Here is a 21,283-nt window from a genome sequence, read left to right on the forward strand (position 1 = left end):
CTTATTCACTATCCAAAACTGGAAAATTATTGTTTTTTTTTCTCCAAACCAAAGCTGACTTCTTGAAGAATTGATTTCTCCTGGGGATCAAGGTCTCATCTACTCTAGTTATTCAAAGCCATTTCTGCAACCTCAGCAATTAAAACCAGAAGATATTTCATTGTGGTGAACTTGAATGGACAATGCACAAATATCAAGCCAACTTGTACCTAATTTTCCCCCATGTACAAAACTATAGGGATGTAATCATTTCCTATGAATCAAACATAACTTGCAAACAGAAAACACAACTACTTCAATGTTTTGCCTACGAGAAAACACAGAAACACTGGTAGACAAGGAATATAAGATAGATGAGCATAGACCTGAAAGTCATGATCAACTCATTTAACTTAGTTGTCAACCTTCGATCTTTGCTGCGTACCAAGTTTCATATCCTCACTGAAGAGGTTGATGTCCACGGTGAGAAGATGGTGTGATAAATATGAAAAAGTAAGAAAAAAGTAAGAAAATGGAAGAAAATACAATTGTTAAGAGTTTCGGCAAACCAAGTCTTACTAGGGACCACCGTTGAAGTGCTTTCTGGCAGAACTACAGTTAACGAAAAACTGGCTCCAGTTCTAGTAGCTGAATGTAAGTTATATTTAATAGGCTGGCAACTGGGCTCTGTGTTAATTACCATGGAAACAAGATACAATCAATCACCAGACAAAATTAATGCCTAGTCATTGCTATATCTTTTAAATCTCATGCACAAGACAGATTTAAGTTTGAAATGTGCCTTCAATGGGCTATATGTTTTCAGAGGGTATATATGAATATACATACATGGAGAGCAGCAAAGTGAAAAGTTATTATAAGACAAAGTACATTAGTGTAGATATTTTTAAATATCTTCAAAACATGTTGATTTTTTGACAATTTTAATTTACATTAGTTAATTAATTCCATAGAAGGGCTCTGAAGCAGGAACTCTCAGATTATTTCTCTTAGCCTGCTTTATGATAATAAAGGTTCTCTACATTATTATGTATCCCACAACCCCATCTTCATATATTTTTTTAAAATGAAAACAAGACTTCTGAAATATTTGGTATTTGGTGGTCATTCTGCAATATGATAACTCAAATGGTAGTAAATGTACTGTGGGTATTTAAAAAACTAAGGAAAACACTCATGTAAATTTAGAGTAACACTTTATATTCCATCCTTAAATATGCCTGAGAAAAACAATGCAATAGAAGAAGACAGTGTGCAATGCTTTTGATTGAAACAGGAGGACTTTGGTCTTTGGGTATAGTAATTAACTCAATTCTGTAAATTGCAAGGATTTTATTGTCACTTAATTCAATGGTTGGAGACTTTTTCCAAAGAGCATATGATGAAAGGTCAAGGGTGAAAAATCAATGAAAATATAGTAGGGAGTTTAAGTGATTTTGAGATTATTAATTTTTATTAAATTGTTTACTTTGCAATAGAATAATTAAGTAAATTAACATAGTAACAAGAATTTTTAAAGTGATAATTCTAATATGAAAATGAATGCTTAGAGTCAGCAACCCCTCCCTGCCCCAGGCTTCTGGAAATTTAGGAAAGACTAAAAGGAAAAAAGTAACGAGAAGAATGTATTTCCTGACAGTGAAACAACACAATGCAAATGCTATGTGTTGTATCTAGGACACAGCTATGAAAGTGGGTAAGTAACAGAAACACTGTTACAGGTATCATATTTCACAAATGCAAAAGAAATGGTGCAGAAGCCATACTTACTTACATGGAAGTTATATTTAATATGCATTTATTGGGATCCCTGGGTGGCGCAGCGGTTTGGTGCCTGCCTTTGGCCCAGGGCGCGATCCTGGAGACCCGGGATCGAATCCCACATCAGGCTCCCGGCGCATGGAGCCTGCTTCTCCCTCTGCCTGTGTCTCTGCCTCTCTCTTTCTCTCTGTATGACTATCATAAATAAATAAAATTAAAAAAAATAATAATAATAATATGCATTTATTTAGATATGTTGTCGTTTTAAATATATGTTTATATTTAAGTAAATTACTGGTAACATACATTTAATATATTATTTAGTAAAATACTTTTGGAAATAGTCTGCCTTTGAAACATTGGAAGGGGGAGATCCTTAATACTTTTCTACTTCCTACTGTATCACAAGAGCCTCAAAAAACAGCTGGTCTAGGAAGCTCAGTCCATTCAATAATAAACAATTAAAAGGAGTTGATAAAATATCTACATAAAAATTTTTAGGAACAAAGGATACAGAAGTGTAGCTTAGTAACAGATAAAGAACTATATACATATCAGATAAATATTGCCATGCAGAAAAGGAAAACTGAAATCACATTTATCCCTATGAAATATATAGTAATCGATTCTAAAAAGTAAGAATACAAAGCAGAAATGCAAGGATGCATGGAAGAGTTGGAAACAGCAGAAGTATTTGAACTGGTGCTGGAAATACTCAAAAAAGACGTAGGAAAAAAAGTAAAATTATCACAAAAAGAAAGTAAAATTTAAGAAACCATAGACAAAAGAGGCATTAAGAAAGTTTAAAAGACATAGAAGCTAGAAACAAGAAAAGTAAATAAAATGTGTTGGAAATAAACATTTAAAAAATTGAGGGGAAATTATAGATATAAAATATTAGGTTGATTCAATATATGTATAATTGGAATCCCAAAAATGAAATCAAGTGATTATAATAAAAATATTTATAATTCAGGACAATTTTCTAAAATGAGAGATGTCTTTAAATTCTGCAGAAGGGTATCCAGTATGTCAGAAAAGAAATTGACCCATACTTGTTAACACTGGGATATATATTACATAAATTACTAATTAAAGAAAGAATTTTATGGGCAGTCAGGCAAAAATATCAAGGGAATAAAAAAATCTGGCTCTGCCAACTTCATAGCAAAATCAAAAAACAGATGACAATGGTGCAATAGTTATAAGATCTTTAAGAAAAGAAAGTGTGAGCCAAGGACAAACTAAATAGTCCTCAAAAACAAATGGTATAGTTGAATAATTTTTAACATGCAAGCTTTTCTTTGGAGAAAGCTACTACAGAACAACCTTGGCCAATCCAAACATTTTTGGTGAAACTATAAGAAAATTTAGTGCCAACAGATCTGCACTATGGAAAATGTTAAAGGAAGTTCTTCATGCAGAAGAAAAATAACACCAGATGGAATCTTGGAAAAAAAATAGCTCCAGAAATAGCAAGTTTGTGGGGAAGGATAAAAAAGATTTTTCTTATTTTTAAATTTCTTTAAAAGACAAAGGATGGTTTAAAGCAAAATTTTAACAATGTATTCTTATATTTATATCATGTGTAAAAATAAAACGTAAGATGAAAATACAAGGATAGAAGGGGGTAAATGGAAGTATAATGTACGGTTTTTACATTATACGTCAAGAAGCCTACATTATTATTTGAAGGCAGATTATGTAAAAAAATTTATATTATTAACTTATGAGCAACAGCTAAATTTAAGCAAAAAGGGCTTTTAACAGGCAATATTGGGGATAAAATAGAATATTAAAATGTACTGAAATAGAAATATAAAGAAGGAAAGGAAAGAGAGAATATGGGTTAATCAAGCAGATAGAAAGCAAATAACCAAATGTTATATTGAAATCCAATCATATGATAACCTACATTAAGTATAAATGGACTAAACACTCCAACTAAACAACTGACTTTTGCAAACTGGATTAAAAAGAAAAATCCAATCACATGCTGTTTAAAAGAACCCCAATTTAGTATGAAGACTAATATAAGCTAAATAAAAAGAAAATTATACAAAACATGTAACAGTAGAAAGTAGTCACAATAAATCTGTATACTTAAATGAAAATAGCAGAAAAAAAACAGACTCAGAACATAATATCATAGATATTGAGGACAATTTTATAACAATAAGAGGTTAATTACTAATGAAGAAGATAAAAATCCTAAATGTTTACTTACGAACTTAATAACACAGCTCCAAAACACATACAATAAAAAATGACACAACTGAAAACAGCACAAACAAATCCACAATTTTAGGTGAAGATTTCAATACTTCTCAGCAACTGATAAAATACATAGACAACAAGGATATAGGAGACTGAACACCATCAACCATCTTGGCTTTAGTGAATACTTATATAGCATTCTTCTCAACGACTGCAGGTAAAATAACTTTTTCAAGTGCACATGGCATGTACACCAAGATAGACAATAATCAGTATCATGAATAATTCTTAATTAATTTAAAAGTTTGATATTACACAGAACATGTTTTTTAACAACAAAATGAAATTAATTAAATAGAGACATTTGGAAAATCCCCAAATATTTGGATCCTAAATAACACTTCTATATCATTGCTCCATACTCCTCAAACATATACCATGCCTATATGTCAATTGTATCTCAATAAAACTGTAAAAAAAAATAATGCTCACAAATAAAAGAGAAGAAGAAATAGCATAATAAATTTTGAAATATTGTAAACTGGGTGAAAATTAAAATGTAACTCATTAAAAATTATAATTTGTTGCAGTACTTTGCTAATTTTTGGCTTTACATGCTTATATTAGGAGGAAAAAAAAAGGTGAAAAATCGATTGTTTAAGATGCCATCCTTAAAAACTACAGATAGAAGACCAAATTATATCTGATGTAAGGAGATAAGAGGAAATAAATAAAAATATGATTAAAATCAATAAAAGAGAAAAATTTAAAAAGTAGAAAAGTCAATACAAACCAAATCTAATTCTTTGAAATAAATAGGAAATTGATATATCTCTATACACTGATCAAGATAAAAAGTGAGAAGACATACATTACTGATATCTGGCATGATAGTGGGACCATGACTACAAGATATTAGATAGATTATAAAGATCTACCCTGAAACATTTTATACCAATAGATTAAATGTATATGTCTGTTGCTGCTCAGCTTTAGGTGTGGGGCACCTGGATGGCTCAGCTGGTCCCGCATTTGACCCTGGGCTTTGGCTCAGGTCATGATCTGCAGGTCATGAGATGGAAGCCCATGTCAATGAGGTGTCTGCCTGAGATTCTCTCCCCCTTGACCTCCCCTTCCCACCCTCCCCCTACTCTCTCTCTCTCTCTCTCAAATTGTTAAATATAATCTTTGAAAAAATAAAAATGAAAAAAGAGGTTAAGATGTGATGTAACATTAGATGTTTAATTTCCTGGCCCCTGCTCTTAATTATTATGCTAATTACTATCAAGTTCATTGCCTTTTTAAAACATTTTTGAAATTATTTGTAATTTAGAGAATCACCAATATAGTAGAAAACTTAGATGCTACCTTTTATAATCCTTTATTTTACTTATATAGAAACTTCCCAATTCAGAAAGGACACTACAGATAGTCTGTGTGTCTCATGACAGTGTCTAAAATGTGGTAACAAATTCATCTTAGTACAGACGATCGGACTCATTTCATTGGCCTGTTAGAATCATTGATTTTTAAGAGACATAAATGAATGGATAGCTTGTGCCCATTTAATCATGACCTAAATTGATTAATTTATTGATTATCTTCCTCTTCTGGGCAGAAAAATTGTTTTCTCTCTCCTATCTGTCCCTCAATAAAGTAACTAGAACTAATAAGCACTGCTCACATCAGAAGATTTGATTAGAGCAAGAGTAAGTAACTGAGAGAAGTGCTAATACCCAGAGAGAAGTCAAGGCAGTTGTATTACCCACCTTCTTCTCACCATAGAATGCGTTAGTTCAAAAATCCAATGAGCCATCACCAAGTGCTGTTATTGGAACTGTGGTGTAAATACCACTTAAAATGAGCTAGGAGGGGAGATGTTTTGCCAACGAATAGTCATACCAGAAGATTAGATACCATTAATGTTATAAAATGTCACAAGTTGGAAGTGAGTTTGCTTTTCAAGAGAGGAAACTGGGTGTCTTCATGTGGGGACTGTGGTTTACATGGAGTCTCTAGTGAAGTTCAAGTCCACCCAAGAAGGAGCCATGGAGAAATGGAGCACCAGGTAAACCAGGACAACATAAATAAAGGCCTCAAAGCAAAAAGGGGCAGGAGTTTTCATGATTAGTGTGCTAATGTACAACTTAGTGGGTGATAGAAAAGGAGAGGCATTTTGAGGCCAAAATCAGACCACCTTTACCATTAGGCTAAGGAGTTTTCGCTTCAGACTAAACTTTCCTAAAATGTTTCATATCAGCTCTCTATGGCTGTAATAAGAAAAAAAAACTACAGTTTTATAAAAATTTATAGTTATACAAATGGAAAAATGCTTGGGGTGGCTGGTTGGCTCAGTCTGTTAAGCATTTGACTCTTGGTTTCAGCTCAGGTTATGATCACGGGGGCACAAGATCCAGCCCCACACTGGGTTCCATGATCAGCATGGAGAATGCTTGTCCCTCTCTCTCCCCTTCTGTTCCTCCTCCTGGTTGATTTATCTCTCTCTCTCTCTCTCTCTTCTCATAAATAAATAAATAAATAAATAAATAAATAAATAAATAAATAAATATAAAATCTTTTTTAAAAATGGAGAAATGCTTGATAAACTCCTTTTCTACTTCAAGACTTCTCAGACCTTTTAATGCTAAGTGTGATTGCCCCATGGAATAACAGATATACAATACTTCTTCAATGTGTTTGACTACTGAACACATTTATTTTCTTCACCTAGTTTTTTTTTTTTTTCTTTTTTTTGAGACACCTTACTAGCATTTTTGGAAAAACAAATAAAAGCACATGGAACAATGTTACTAAAGAAAATACTAAGATACTCCATGAATGTGAGTGAGTACATCAATTAAATGAAAATGTGAAAAATCCATCAAAATAATAATAGATAAAACACTTAGCCCCAAAAAGATTAGTTTAAAAAGATGGCTGAGTCTACAGCATTAGGTCAGTTCAGTGAAGTCCTTAAAGGCCATTATCATAGTTGGTAGAAATAGATGACAGATAAAGGGTGACCCTTTTATTCTGAAATGTAAGAAAATCAGTATTTTATGTCATAACTTTTAATTATCCAGGTTAAGCCCATAAAAATGAAATATTTATTTATGTGTAAATTCAGAACACCTATCTGTACAAAACATCATAAAAACTGAAATGATAAATAAGATAATGATAAAATATTTTAATACAAGTAGTAACCTGAAGTGTTAATATTATATATAGGCATATGTGTATATACAAGTGTGTGCCCATATATCTAAGTTTAGGGAAATAAACAACTGCACATAAAAATACACAGTGACTTTGCATAGGCAATTTATAGAAAAAAATACAAATATTTGGTATATTTGTAAAAATATTCAACCTCATTTGTAATTGCAAAAGGAAAAGAACATAATCTATTATTTTTGTTTTTGAACTCTTAAAACTTAAAATGTCTGAAATAGTCTAATGCTGGTGAGAGCGTGGGAAGCCAAACAAGTTCCACTGTGGAAACAAATCTAGAGTAGTACTTGTTAGGGACCAATTTAGAATCTGGTATTGATCAACATCTGCTATCACGTATTTGATATGATATGTGATAATCTGTTAAAATGAACACTTTTTTTGAGTGAGATTAGTGGAGAGCACCCAAGAGGAAAAAAAAAAATCTTTCACTTCTTACAACCTGTATATTTTATATTGAAAATATAATAGTATGGTGACTGTGATATTAAGATTTATAAGAAAATTGCATTTTGATCATCTTCATGAATATTATTCGTACATATTCGATCTTATTTGCTGTTCCTACACGGTTTCCACCATGTTCTCACCACTCCCCAAAACCCTTGAAATTTCCTGAGTGATAAAGGTATATTTTATGTCAATGAGATGACTTTTGGAAAGCACATAAGGATGGGAGCTGGTTGCCAGCAGAGCCAACTAGAAAGGGGAGAGGGACTGGAGGTTGAATTCAATCACCAAGAGCCAGTGATTTAATCAAGCGTGCCTATGTAATGAAGCCTCCATAAAACCCCCAAAGGGCAGGATTTGGAGAGCTTCCATGTAGTAAAGACGAGGAGAATCAGGGCGAGTGGTACACTAGGAGAGAGCATGGAAGCTCTGAGCTCCTTCCCACAAACTTTGCCCTAATGCATCTCTCCCATCTGGCTGTTCCTGAGTCATATCCTTTCACAATAAACTAGTGTCCTATTAAGTAAATTTTTTCTTTAAATTCATGAGCTGCTTTAGCTAATTATACCAGCTCAAGACGTGGGAAGTTGGAAAATCTGATCTAACAACCTGGACTTGTGATTGGCGACTGAAGTTGGGAGTGGGGAGGAGGGGAGGCAGGCTTGGAAGACTGAATCTTAGCCTGTGAGATCTGATGCCGTCTCCAGGTAGATAGTGTCAGAATTGGGCTGAATTATAGCATGCACAATCGGTCCAGAGCATTGCTCATTGGAGGTGTGGGAACCTCCCACAGCATCCCACAAGACACACACGAGGTAACATCGGGCCCAGGAACCCAAATTAGTCATCAAAAAAGAAGATACATGCACTAAAGATGTAAACGTTTTCTGAATATTATGGTTTTTTAAAGACTTTATTTGAGAAAAAGAGAGAGAGAGAGAGTAGGACCAGGAGCAAGGGCAAAGTGAGAGGGAGGAGCAGACTCCTTGCTGAGTAGGGAGCCTGACCCGGGGTTCAATCCTAGGACCCTGAGATCATGACCTGAGCCGAAGGCAGATGCTTAACTGACTGAGCCACCCCAGCGCTCCTGAAAATTATAATTTAATTTGAAAAAATTGTGATTGCAACTTTTAATAATCACATACCGGGATTTCTTAGAGTACAGTGTAGCTGTAGTGTACAAATGCATAGAAACACAAAATTATCATTTAATCCTTTTCCAAACAGAATGCTCATCACTAGAAGCACAGACTTAAAACACAATAGTCAGAATATAGCGAAATACACATTCTATTACACAATATTATAGCAAATCACACATTACAATATGCCTTCATAGTATGTAGTGCCTTATTCATGGCTCCAAGAAGGTGCTAACTTTCCAGAAAGCACCATTCTGTAGCTAGTAAGAACACAGGCTTTAAAGTCCTCGAGGGGAAGATTCAAATGTTGGTCCCATTGTTCACCAGCACAGTCATCTGGGTAATCTGCCTGCAGGGGCTTTGCCCTCGGCATTTCTTCTCTCTGAAATGTTCTTTCTTGTCACCCCAGTCCTCTACTTCCCTCGATTCAGATCTCTGTTTGGGTTCTGGTGTATTAGAGCTGTCAACCTCAGTCACCTGTTAAAAATAGCAACTCAAGCTTTCATGTCATTACCCACCATTCCTTGTTCGCCTACATTTTCCTCTTAATCCTTACTGAGATCTAGGAACTGTATCTATTTTTATTAACTATCTCCCTTGCTAGATTGTAAACTCCATGACCCCAGGAGTTAAGCATATCCATGCTCATGGAACAAGGTAGTAGAACAGATACTCAATGACTATTTGTTAAATAAATGAATGAATGAACAATCAATGGCTCAGAGCCTCATTTTTCCCACTTTTAAAATCAAGATAATGGTAAATCCTTCCTGTGGTGATTGTGAAGATGTTTAATTATGATTATAAGGTTAGCCCACTTTCTGGCACATTGTCATCATTCAACGTGTAGTTGAAATTTTTATTTCTTGTCTTGGTTTCCTACAATTTCAGAGATTTTCCTTTTTGAAGAATCTAATATGTGAAAATGATTTTTTTAAAGATTTTTTTTTATTTATTCATTCATGAGAGACATACCCACAGAGAAAGACAGAGACAGGGCAGAGGGAGAGGCAGGTTCCATCCGGGGAGCCCGATGTGGGACTCAATCCTGGGACCCTGGGGTCACGCCCGGGGCCGAAGGTAGGTGCTAAACCTCTGAGCCACCCAGGGATCCCCTGAAAATGATTTTAATCCTTCCTTAAGACTTGTCTCCTCTCCCTCTCTAAATGTTTATGTCATTCGATTTTTTTATATCACTGTTTTCAATTTTTATGTTTATTCTCAAATTTTTAATTGCAGTAGGTTCTCAGTAGGAAATTATAATAAAAAATATTTGGGGAAGTATAGTTTAAAAAACTAGAAGATAAAGCTCTTTACTCACTGTTGTCCTAAGAATTAAAGATTTCAGTCTGTTTATACGAACAGTAATACTTTTCTTTGATAGAACCAGTTTCTATCAAATTACAGGAAATTATTCCAAAGTACATAGAATAGCAGGTTGACTTATTCCAAAGTACATAGAAGAGTAGGTTTTACAAAATGTAAAGTTTGGCAAAAGTTGTTATATCTGATCCTGGTACACTGTTGGATATCTTTAATGTTCCTGGCAATATTTTATTCTCTAAAAACTGCCCTTATGGTTAAAATAATCAAAATGTAAATATTTGTTGTTGCATTCAAGATGTTCAGAAGTGTCCAAGGACAGCTGCGTATTTCCACTCATGTAATTCATTTCGGTAAAAATCAGATAACAGTAAAGGGAACTTAAGAAGTATAATCTCAGACCTAGAGGATATTTGACTTTGTGTTGTTCTGTATTCCAGTAATTAACCCTGAGAATTGAGCCAACCTAGAGAGGTTTTATCAACTCCACATGACCCTGACTTTGGAGAGCAGCTTTTTCCCTTCCATCCCCGTCTCCTCATCTCTGAAATGCGTGCCAGGTAGCGAATCATCACTTCTTATCTGCATCTATGACCCATTGGTTTATAACTTGCTTTTACGGCTCCCCGAAGAGAACACTTAGTTCTGCAAACCATCAGCAAACCCTCACTAAAACTTGGGGAACTTTTCTTGAGTGACTGATGAATGTATATAATCAAAAGGAAAAAATATCTTGCAAAAGCAACTGTTCTCAAAAATCTTAAGTGGTATTTCAGAAAAAATATATATATATATTTTCAAAGAAATACTGGAAAATGTACTTCCTCTCTAATGCATGTTAATTATATCACATTAGTCAGAATGATCTCCCTTTCTGTTAAGTCCCGTAGTATTTATTTATCTTAAATATTGCTTTATTTATTGTCAGAGAGAAGGGGGCGGGGGAGAGGCAGAGGGAATCCTCAAGCAGACCCCGCCATTGAGCACAGAGCCAGACTTTTGCTGGGTCCTAGGACACGGAGACGGATGATCAGAGCCAAAATCGAGTTTGATGCTTAACCAGCTGAGCCTCCAGGTGCCCCAATTCCCTTAGTATTTAAGTGAATGCATTAGTCATATGGAGCAGGAGCGACACCGCATTTTTATCCGTTAAACCCTGATTGTATTAGCTCAACAGATCTTTGTTTATAAGCAGATTTTATGAGAACGTGAAATATCCATTCACAGTCAAACACTGAAATCATGGGGTTCCGTTGAAGCTAATATTGACATAATTTATAACTCTTATCTCAACCTTAGAGATAATCAGATCTCTTAAAACTGGGAATGAAAAAAAAAAAAAACTGGGAATGAACTGTCGGCCTCTTTCAAAATCAAGTCCTCGTTTTCGAAAAACTCTCTTACAAATCCAACAGGAAACATTTGCCTGAATGTATTAATTATCCTATTAACTCGTAGTAAAATTTTATGGCAAAAAAGCAGTGTAGGAAAATATTATGAGTGAAATTCCTCCAGTTCCAATGGTTTGCAAAATATTTTTAGCCCAGGGATTTTGGCACTCTAGAGCATATTTTCCCCATTACCATGAGGAGGAGTGACTAGCAGCGAACTCTAGCGCATTAGGGGGGACTAGTGTCTACCAGACAAGAGCTTCTCGAAAACACTAGGGACAGCCACCTGAGTGGGTGCCTGCCCTCGACTGCAGTCACAATCCCGGGTGCTGGGATCCAGCCCCACCTTGGGCTCCCTGCTCAGTGGGCAGCCTGCTTCTTCCTCTCCCTCTGCTCCCCCTCCTCCAGCTCATGCTCTCTCTCTCCCTCTGCTGTCTCTGCCTCTCTCAAATAAAGTCTTTAAAAAAATACTATAGATCTGATGGGCAGAGTTTGAATAAATGAAGAGAAAAAAATTTAGTTTTGAGGAGAAATAGGTCTCTCACATTGAGCATGCAAATGGACTAAGGTGCAGGTGGAGGAGCTCTGTACTGGTGGGTTCCAGGTTGCACAGCAGAGTTCCCTCAGAGGACCTGGGGGGTCGGGGAGGGGTATGACGAGAGCGTTCTGTTCTTCATCCCACAGGCAGACTCTTGAAGATGCACTTTTATAGCAAAGAATGTGGATGGGATTTTCTGATTAGCGTAGAAGCTGAAGTTTTGCATTTCGGGAGATCCTTCCACACTTACTAGATCTCTGATGTTGTGCCATGAGCTTCTAGTTTCCCTGCACATCTCAAAGAATACTCTGCTTGTCCCTTCCCCTCAAGAGGATCACCCATACTGTCTCCAGTCTTGATTCTGACTAAAGGTAGGTACAAGGAAGTGAAAGTAATTTGGGGGAAAAGCTTAGGTTGTAGGGGGGGACAGTGATGTGAGTGTTGTCAAGCCCCATCCCTGGCCTCCTTCTCCCATGTTCTCAATTACTGGTTGTGGCTACAATGATGGCATTTTCCATGATAAGCTGGAGCCAGTCACACTTCTTCCCTTGCCAGAAGTCACAAGTGAAGATCATAAAATACCAGAAACCAGCATTTTCATTGCTTTGTCTATCTTGTAGCCCTTCCTGTTTCCCACAAACACCAAACAGGCAAAGTTCTACTGCACATCTCCTTCTTTCCCTTGTTGTTTTGCATGAATGTGACATTTGCATCTGGTTTGCGTTTTCGGAGTATTTCATGGGGTACTGAGGGCGAGGATTAATTATTCCCACATAGCAATCGTCATCAGGAAAGGCCTCATGTGAGTGTAGCCTTTTTTTTTCTTTTCCGTCATAAATATTCAGTTACTTATATGACGGGAAGAAGCATCTTCCAGAACCTAAGACTTCCTAACAGCCACCAGAATCAAATCTTTCCAAAGCCTTAATGCACTCAGGCAAGACTTTTAACTTTAAAGATTCTAACAGATGTACGTACATGCACGTAATCTGAGACGCATTACCATTTTATTTTATAAGTCTTAAATTATTTTTGCAGCTGAGTGAGAGCATGATCAACATGCTCGAGGGATGGATTAAAGGGATCATTTTCAAGTCCAACCCATTTGTCTTCCTATAATAATATTCAAGTTTCTCCCGACAAAGCTCTTCCTTTTTGTATTTATAAGCCGCCCTATGTTTTACAGTCTCTAAGATCTCAGTTGTTCTTTGGGTATTTAAGATCACGTTTTCATGAATTACTGTAGGTATATTATCTCTTGATTAGAGTCACCTTAACAAAGGAAAATTTGCTGAACACGTACGTTGAAAAGGAAACAAGGATTCATTTTTATCTCTTGGAGTTGTGCAAGCTTTTGTTTTTCCATATTGGAATTCACATGCTACAATACTTTTCCGCTCTTGTTCTCTCAGTCATAATAGCTTACATCCACGGCCACAGTGATTCGATTACTTCGCACCCTAAACCAGGAATATCTGGGACTCTCAGCATTATTATGGCTTTAACTACTGTAGAATATAATTTTAAAAACTATATGGAATCAAGGTAATTAGATGTTTTTCACCTTTAGGAAGATACGCACAGGTTTTTTTTTCTTTTTACTTATTTTTTTTTTCTAAATAAACGAAATAGTTATTGATGTACAGGTGCATTCTATAAAACAGTTACTAGGACTCCTGAAAATTGCCAAGTTCACCAAAAAAACAGGAAAGTCTGAGAAACTGTCACAGTCAGGTAGAGCCTAAGGAAACATGATGACTACATGTAATGTGATTTCCTGGATGGGATCCTAGAACAGAGAATGTTTTTTAAATGAAAAAGAAAAAAAAAATAAAACACACACTAAGGAAATTTGAATAATCTGTAGAGCTTAGTCACTGATTATGTATTAATATTGGTTCATTAATTTTGGCAAATACAGCATCGTCATGGACAATTTTAATATTAGGAGCACCTGGGAATGGGGTATTTGGGAACTCTCTGTACTGTTTTCTCAACTTTTCTGTAAACCTAAAACTACTCTAAATTTTTTTTAAGCTTAGTTCTTAACAAGAGTCACTACTAACTTGTGAACTGTATTATGACAAGACGTCACCATCAAAGAGCCAAGAGAGGACCCCAGGCAGAGGAAATAAGTCAGAGTGATGTCCCTGAACTATTGATTCTGGCAAGGAGGTTTCCTGTCTCCCATATTGACAATTCCCATTACCAATACCCGGCTTTGATCGCTGCTTCCTTGTTGCTGCTGTGTGTGTCAGAACCCACCCAGGACCTAAATCCTAAATGGCCTGCAGATGAGTAACCCCCAGCATCGACCTTAGCCAGCCCCAAGTAGAACAGCTTTGCCCTCTCCTAGAGGATGTGCTTTCTTTTCACAAAAGCTTTCTACCATAATATTAGAGCAGTTCTTTACATGGGGCGCCTGGATGGCTCAGCCAACGAAGCCTCCGACTCTTGATTTCAGCTCAGGTCATGATCGCAGGGTCATGAGATCGAGCCCCGTGTGGGGCTCTGAGCTTAGCACGGTGTCTGCTGGAGATTGTCATCCTCTCCCTCTGCGCCACCCCCCCTCCGGCCCCTACACACATGCTCCCCCCCCCAAATAAATAATCTATAAAGTAGTTCTCTCTATGTGATACACATACATGGGGATTTTGAGTCTCCATTACTAAAAAATAACTCAAGAAGTACAATGTTTTGAAATCCTAAGGTGCTGGAAAATAAAAAATATAGCTCCGCAATTATTTTACAAATATATCCAAGCATTTAAATTATCTTAATAGCCTCTGTTATTTTTTTTATTTTTTATTTTATTTCATTTATTTTTTTTGTCTCTGTTATATAATAAGAATTAACTCTCATTAACTGGACTGTAGCCAAAACATCCAAGTAGTTCTCTGTGTGATACGTGTTGTTTTCTTTATGATTACGATTACGATTATTTTGGAGGGCCCACGATAGCCTCTACTCTAGAGCGACATGAGTCCTACTACGACAATGTACCTGTCCTGCTGTCTTTCTTGAGCACCCCCACGTGTTTGTGGGGTCTTTCTAGTCTCTCTGGTCAGAACTGAAGCATTTCCAGCACTTTGGGAGTTCTGGGAATTTGCTCAGTTTAACATTCTTTCGGGACTTGCTCTCTGCTTACCTGGCCTTAGAAAGTTTTGTGCTTGCTTCCACTTGTGCTCAGGTAATCTCACACAAGCAGGACCATTTTATTTGTTTGTCTGCTTTTGTGAATGCCTCGGTGTGGCATTCTTTGGCGTGGATAAGGTTTCATGCTAGACACGTACATGGTGGCATACACAGGTGTTCCTTTGTTTCTCATTTGTATTTTCTGGTGTACGTTTTCCTAGGAGTTCACTATGTTCTTTTAAAGAGCATGTGTTTATACAAGTTTAAGAACTCTCCTCCTAATCCTAGATTCTAAAGATATTTTCCCGTGTTTGTTTTTAATTCTGAGCATCCATGTTTTAGGTTTTACATTTTAGTTCAGGATCAATTTTTTAAAAATTATTTATTTAAATTCATTTTAGTTACCATATAGTGTATTATTAGCTTCAGGGGGAAGTGTTTAGTGATTCGTCAGTGGCATATAACACCCAGTGCGCATCCCATCACGTGCCCTCCTTAGTGCCCATCACCCAGTTACCGCCTCCCTTCCAGCGACCCTCCATTTGTTTCCTAGAATTAAGAACCACTAGAGTGTGGTTTGTCCCCCTCTCTGTTTTTCTTATTTTCCTTGTCCCTCCCTTCCCCTGTGTTCAACTGTTTTGCTTCTTAAATTCCACATATGAGGAAAATCATATGGTATTTATCTTTCTCTGATTGACTTATTTTGCTTAGCTTGATACCCTCTAGTCCCATCCACGTCATTGCAAATGGCAAGATGTCATTCTAGTTAGGGAACGATTTGGAGTTCACTTTTGTATAACATGTGAGACTTAGGCCAATGTTCATTTTGCTGCCTATGGATGCTGCATTCCCCCAGTATCACTGGCTGAAAAGTTATCTTGCCTTCATTAATAGCTCTTACCTTTTTGAAAAATCAGTTGTGGGCATATTTGTGTGGATCTTCTGGATTCGTGCATTGCTGCCATTGGTCCAAGTGTCTAACTCCACCCCAATAAGAGTCTCAGCTTCCTACTCATCCATCTCTGGTACCACCTCAGTGGGGGAAGGAAGGGCACTGAACCAGAGAGGAGATCCTCATTACAGCTGAGATCCTCATTACCTCATTATGGTTCCCCATGCAACCCTTGCTGGCTGGGGTGGGAACAGGGCACAGTTTATTTCTGTTTTCATCTACTAAGGCTGCTATTTAAGGTCCTTTGGTCAGAGAGAAAGGGATTTTGCTATGACTATTTTTATTGTGCCTATTGGTGTTTCTGGTTGTTAGCTTCTTTGGGATTTATGAGGCAAAAGAAACCCCAGGAAACACCACCACGTCGTTCCTCAGGCCTGAGTTCCTTAGCTTGTCTGCTCCATTTCTCTCCACCTTTCAGAGTCTTGCTATGCTTGTCATATAACATCCAGTGGTTTTATTTACACATAGTGAGGGAAATAGGGAAAAGGATGTCTACTCCATCTCCTCATGAACAGAAGTCTTTAGCTCTCGCTGTGCTATCTCGAGTGCTATCACACACCTTCACAGAGTTGAATTGCCTATGTCTTCTAACTATTTTTTTTGTCCAGCTATTTGTGTGTTTTAGTGTCCAAATATTGCACATAATAATTCTGTTTGTCATATTACTGAAAACACCACAGCTCATTTTCAGGAAACATCCAGATCAATTTACTTCTACTTACACAATTTAACTGTATCAGTCATCATTTCATCTATCACCCTCGACTAATAGTAGACTTTTAGTAAATATCTCTTAAATAAGTAGTAAAGGAATAAATGCTCACATAAAACAGTAACACCTAGCCACAGGGTTACCTTCTAATATCGATGATTTATCCAAGAGCAATTATTCATTATATTAAGTAAAGGGTTTTTTTCTTTGCATCTTTCCAGATTACCTGGAATTCAGTTAATTCATGATTAATATTTAATATTAAGCAAAAGTCTAATGGATATTTAGTATATGTGTTATAGCTTGAACAATGTCAGCATCCTGAAAGTGTCCGTGTTTGGCCTATCTTCCTACTTCTGTACTTCTTTATTTTTTTAAGATTTTATTTATTTATTTGACACACACAGAGAGAAAGCACAAGCAGGGGGAGGGGGAAGCAGATTCTCCACTGACCAGGGAGCCTGATGTGGGACTCAATCCCAGGACCCCGAGATCATGACCTGAGCCAAAGGCAGATGCGTAACCGACTGAGCCACCAGGCGCCTCCCCCATCTTTCTACTTCTTGTTCCCACCCATTTCTCCCCAGTCTCCACATAGACATCTAATTAGATCAATCTCTGGGCTACACTGCTCGGTTTTAAAAACTTTCTGTTTTCTATGTTATCTCCATGACGACTGCCAATTTCCCTGCCCAACCTTTACGGCTCTCCAAATTCTATCCCTTCTATACTTATGTACGTTCTCTCATTGTATCCCCCACACAAGCTTATGCTAAGGAAACTGTCCCCCAAATCAAATCATGTCAATTACCAGTCCCAGGTCTCACCACTTATGCTGGGAAGTGTAGTTCTGATTCCTTTTCTGTGGTCGAAATTATTGTGAGGTCTTAACATTCCAATGTTTAGAAGTTGGCAGTCTTCTTCTTCCAATCATTTCCTAGAAATTTAAGCATTTCCTTGGAAGCTGTTTCACAAATACTTTGAGACAGTGATCTCAGTTTCTTCTGCTCCAGTCTACTTACCTTGCCAAAATATCCACAGTCAGGCTGCCGTCGCAACTTCCAAGACCTCCATTTTGCTAGACATTGCTCTTCTCAGCATTTGACTTCCAGGGTCACCTCTTGCCCGAGTAGAGGTGAATGAGAGAGAGGAAGAAATGTGGTTCTCCATCAGTTATGCCCACAGAAGCCATCCTTCTCTCTCCTTTTTGTTAAGATTTTATTTATTTGAGAGAGATAGAGGGAGTAGGAGCAGAGCGGGAAGGAGCAGAGGGCAACAGAGAAGCAGATTCCCCACTGATCAAGGAGCCCAATGTGATGGACACGATGTGGAGCTTGATCGTAGGAACCCTGAGATCATGACCTGAGCCAAAGGCTGATGCTTAACCCACTGAGCCACCCAGGGGCCCCAGCCATCCTCTCTTTTAAAAACTATCCACACCACAACTGAAACCTCAAGTAGTATTTCTGACCATGTTCTACTAAAATGTCACGGATTAGGGCAGCGTATACACCACAAAAAGGTGGCTTACATGTTGCTTCTCTAGCCAACCCCAGACAAAGTTTTCTAGGAGGTTACTCCTGAACCTTGTGTCTGCCTGCAGGCTCATTTCCATGGGCGTCTTCTTCCTCATCCCCATACCTCAGATTAGGTCTGGTCTAACTCCTTGTAGAGTGATAAAGTTGAAAGGGGGAGGTTTTTAACTGTAAAAAAAAATAAGCACTTTTTTATAACTTGTAAGTGAAATATGTCTTGCATGTTTTATATTTAATTTACAGGATTAAGAAGTATGAAATCAGTAAACTCAGAGGAACATGGCTACATGCCATGCAGTCAGACATTGAAACAAACAGGCAAGAAAAGAGAAAATAGCTGTAGAATTTTTAGGTTTTTGTTTGTTTGTTTTGGTTGATTTTTGCTTTTATCCCCCTGAAAAAGCACAATTTCAGTGACTGCACAGTTGGAAGTAAGCAAGTAGAGCAGAGGGCCTGGCAATGACTAAAACAGCCACCACCCACTCCAGCTGTCTCAATTAAAACAAACCCCACCAAGGTCTCATGCATGGGTGGGTAGGGGGTGAGTGGAGGCAATATGAAAATAAAACAAATAATTACTGAAAGCAGAATGAATTTGAATAGCTCCATCTTGATGGAAGATCCAGGTGAGTGTTTGAGAGTTGTATGAATAGGACACAGGAGGAGGTCTTATGCAAAGGTGTGGATGGCCAATTCGTAGCTTGTGCAGATCCCCGGTGAGCCACACTTTTGCTCTCTCCCTATCACGTCTCCTGCCTGGTTGTCTCCTATCATGTTTTATGTCCAGAGCAGGCAACCCAAAGGTTTGTAATTTGTGTATCTCATTCCCTTTCTTCCTGGCCAACAAGATAAGCACAGTGTCCAGAAGGAAAGGACTAGAAGGGAAAGGGCAAGGGACAAATGGATAATTATTTTACTATCCTCATGTAGGCCTCCCCATACCTATTTGTCATTCCTCTCTCTTGAATTAAACTTTCCAAAGAAGACCGGAAATAAAACTGACCAACTCCTTGAAGGATCACAACCCACTTATACCTGTAATTGGTGGTGAAACGAATTTTTTTGACCCCAAGACAATTACCTAAAAGTGAAAATATTCTGATCTTTTCGAAAGGACAGCTCTCTGTTTCATCTATAGTTAACTTCCTACGGTCGCAGACTCAGTATCTGCTTTTAATCACTGGTCTGGAATCCTAGAAGGAACGATAAAGGTGAAGTTAGAGACTACAGTTGAAATCTGACATCTTGTTTAACAACGCTAAATTAATATAGACTTGCCTCAACTTAGTCAATTATTTGATTTGCCAAAATTGAATTTGAAATGAGTTGGAAATGGATATACAAGAAACCGTGGATACGCTGAATGATAAAGATTCAATTATTTCTTTTGGCAATCTTCCGGCACATTAGTTTCAAACGAAAATATCAGTCTTTCTTTTCCAGGCTTTATAGATTAGCATTTGAAGGTTTTTTTTCCCAAAAAAATATGCGTTCCATCTGGTATAGAGTTGTCAAATAATGTATTTCCTTCCACATTAAAGAGATAGCAAGCTACATAATTATGACTGCTATAATTTTTCTACCCACTTCAGAATGCAGCGAAGCCTTTCACGTATCAGGAGGAGAAATGTCTTCAGAAATCTTGATATTGTAAAATTTGGGAAGTTTACATCTTTTGGAACATCAGTTATCAGCCATAACTTTTATTATGAGATCCGTATCTTGACTTGTCACATTTTCAAACAGCCTTTCACTTTTGATTGAAATTTAAGTCCAAAATTAGATTCTGAATCCATGCTCTGTGCCCACTTCCATTCACACAGAAAGACACTATAATTCATTGTTTCTGTGATTTTATAGGCAGAGTACTCTTTCCATCACCCTCTTTTACATATTCCTATAATTCACAATAGGCTTAATGGTTGAAGTTGGAAACCAAATTTATCTGTAATGAGATATAGACTTTGATTGCCTTCACATTTTTTAAATAATTTTACTCTTTTGTTCTAAACTAACTATCAGACTTATGAATTGTCCCTGTGGATTAGATCATTTTCTAATGATGAATGATCCTAAAGTGACTGTGGAGGTGTGACTGTAATCCTGGACAGAAGCCCCAAAATGACTGAATAAGAGCATACATATGATTACAGGCTAATTAGTTTCCTAATGTGTGAAGGGTACAGAATGTAACAAAAATTAGGTGGATGAGGGACACGAGGGTGGCTCAGTGGTTGAGCATCTGGCTTTGGCTCAGGGCCTGATCCCAGTGTTCGGGAACTAGGTCCTTCATCAGGCTCCCCACAGGGAGCCTGCTTCTCCCTCTGCCTGTGTCTCTGCCTCTCTGTGTCTCTCATGGATAAATACATAAAATCCTTAAAAAAAAAAATTAGATGGATGAGAAGTGCTGACTTGACATCACCCATTGACTTATTGACTGTTGGAAGGAATTCATTACCTACTTTCACTTATCTGTATTATGATAGAGAACTTCCACTGTGGGAGGAATAAAAACAGCAACAAAATGTTTGGGAAGAACCTTCCCAACTATGCTCAACCATAGTATTCTCTCTTCCATATGGGAGGGGTGATATCTTGGGGGATGTGGGGAGAAAGCTTTCAGCACGGTTGTTCTAGATTATATTTTTTTTCAAGTTGACTTGCTTGTAGCAAGCATGTGTCTTCTTAGATGTGGTGAGACTCTGTCTCCCTAGGGAAACTTTGAGATTGTCCATTGCTGACAATGGGGTGTCTAATTCAGAGCTGAAGTACTAGCAACTGCAATTGCTTATGGATACAGGGCCATAGTCTTTTTCTACAATGAGCTTTATCAAAGTAAAGTGGAAATTGTATTTCTTCTATATGCCTCTGCTGTTTTATTTCTCAACCTGCC

Source organism: Vulpes vulpes, chromosome 4 (genome assembly GCF_048418805.1).
Source record: "Vulpes vulpes isolate BD-2025 chromosome 4, VulVul3, whole genome shotgun sequence".
Taxonomy (NCBI): Eukaryota; Metazoa; Chordata; class Mammalia; order Carnivora; family Canidae; genus Vulpes; species Vulpes vulpes.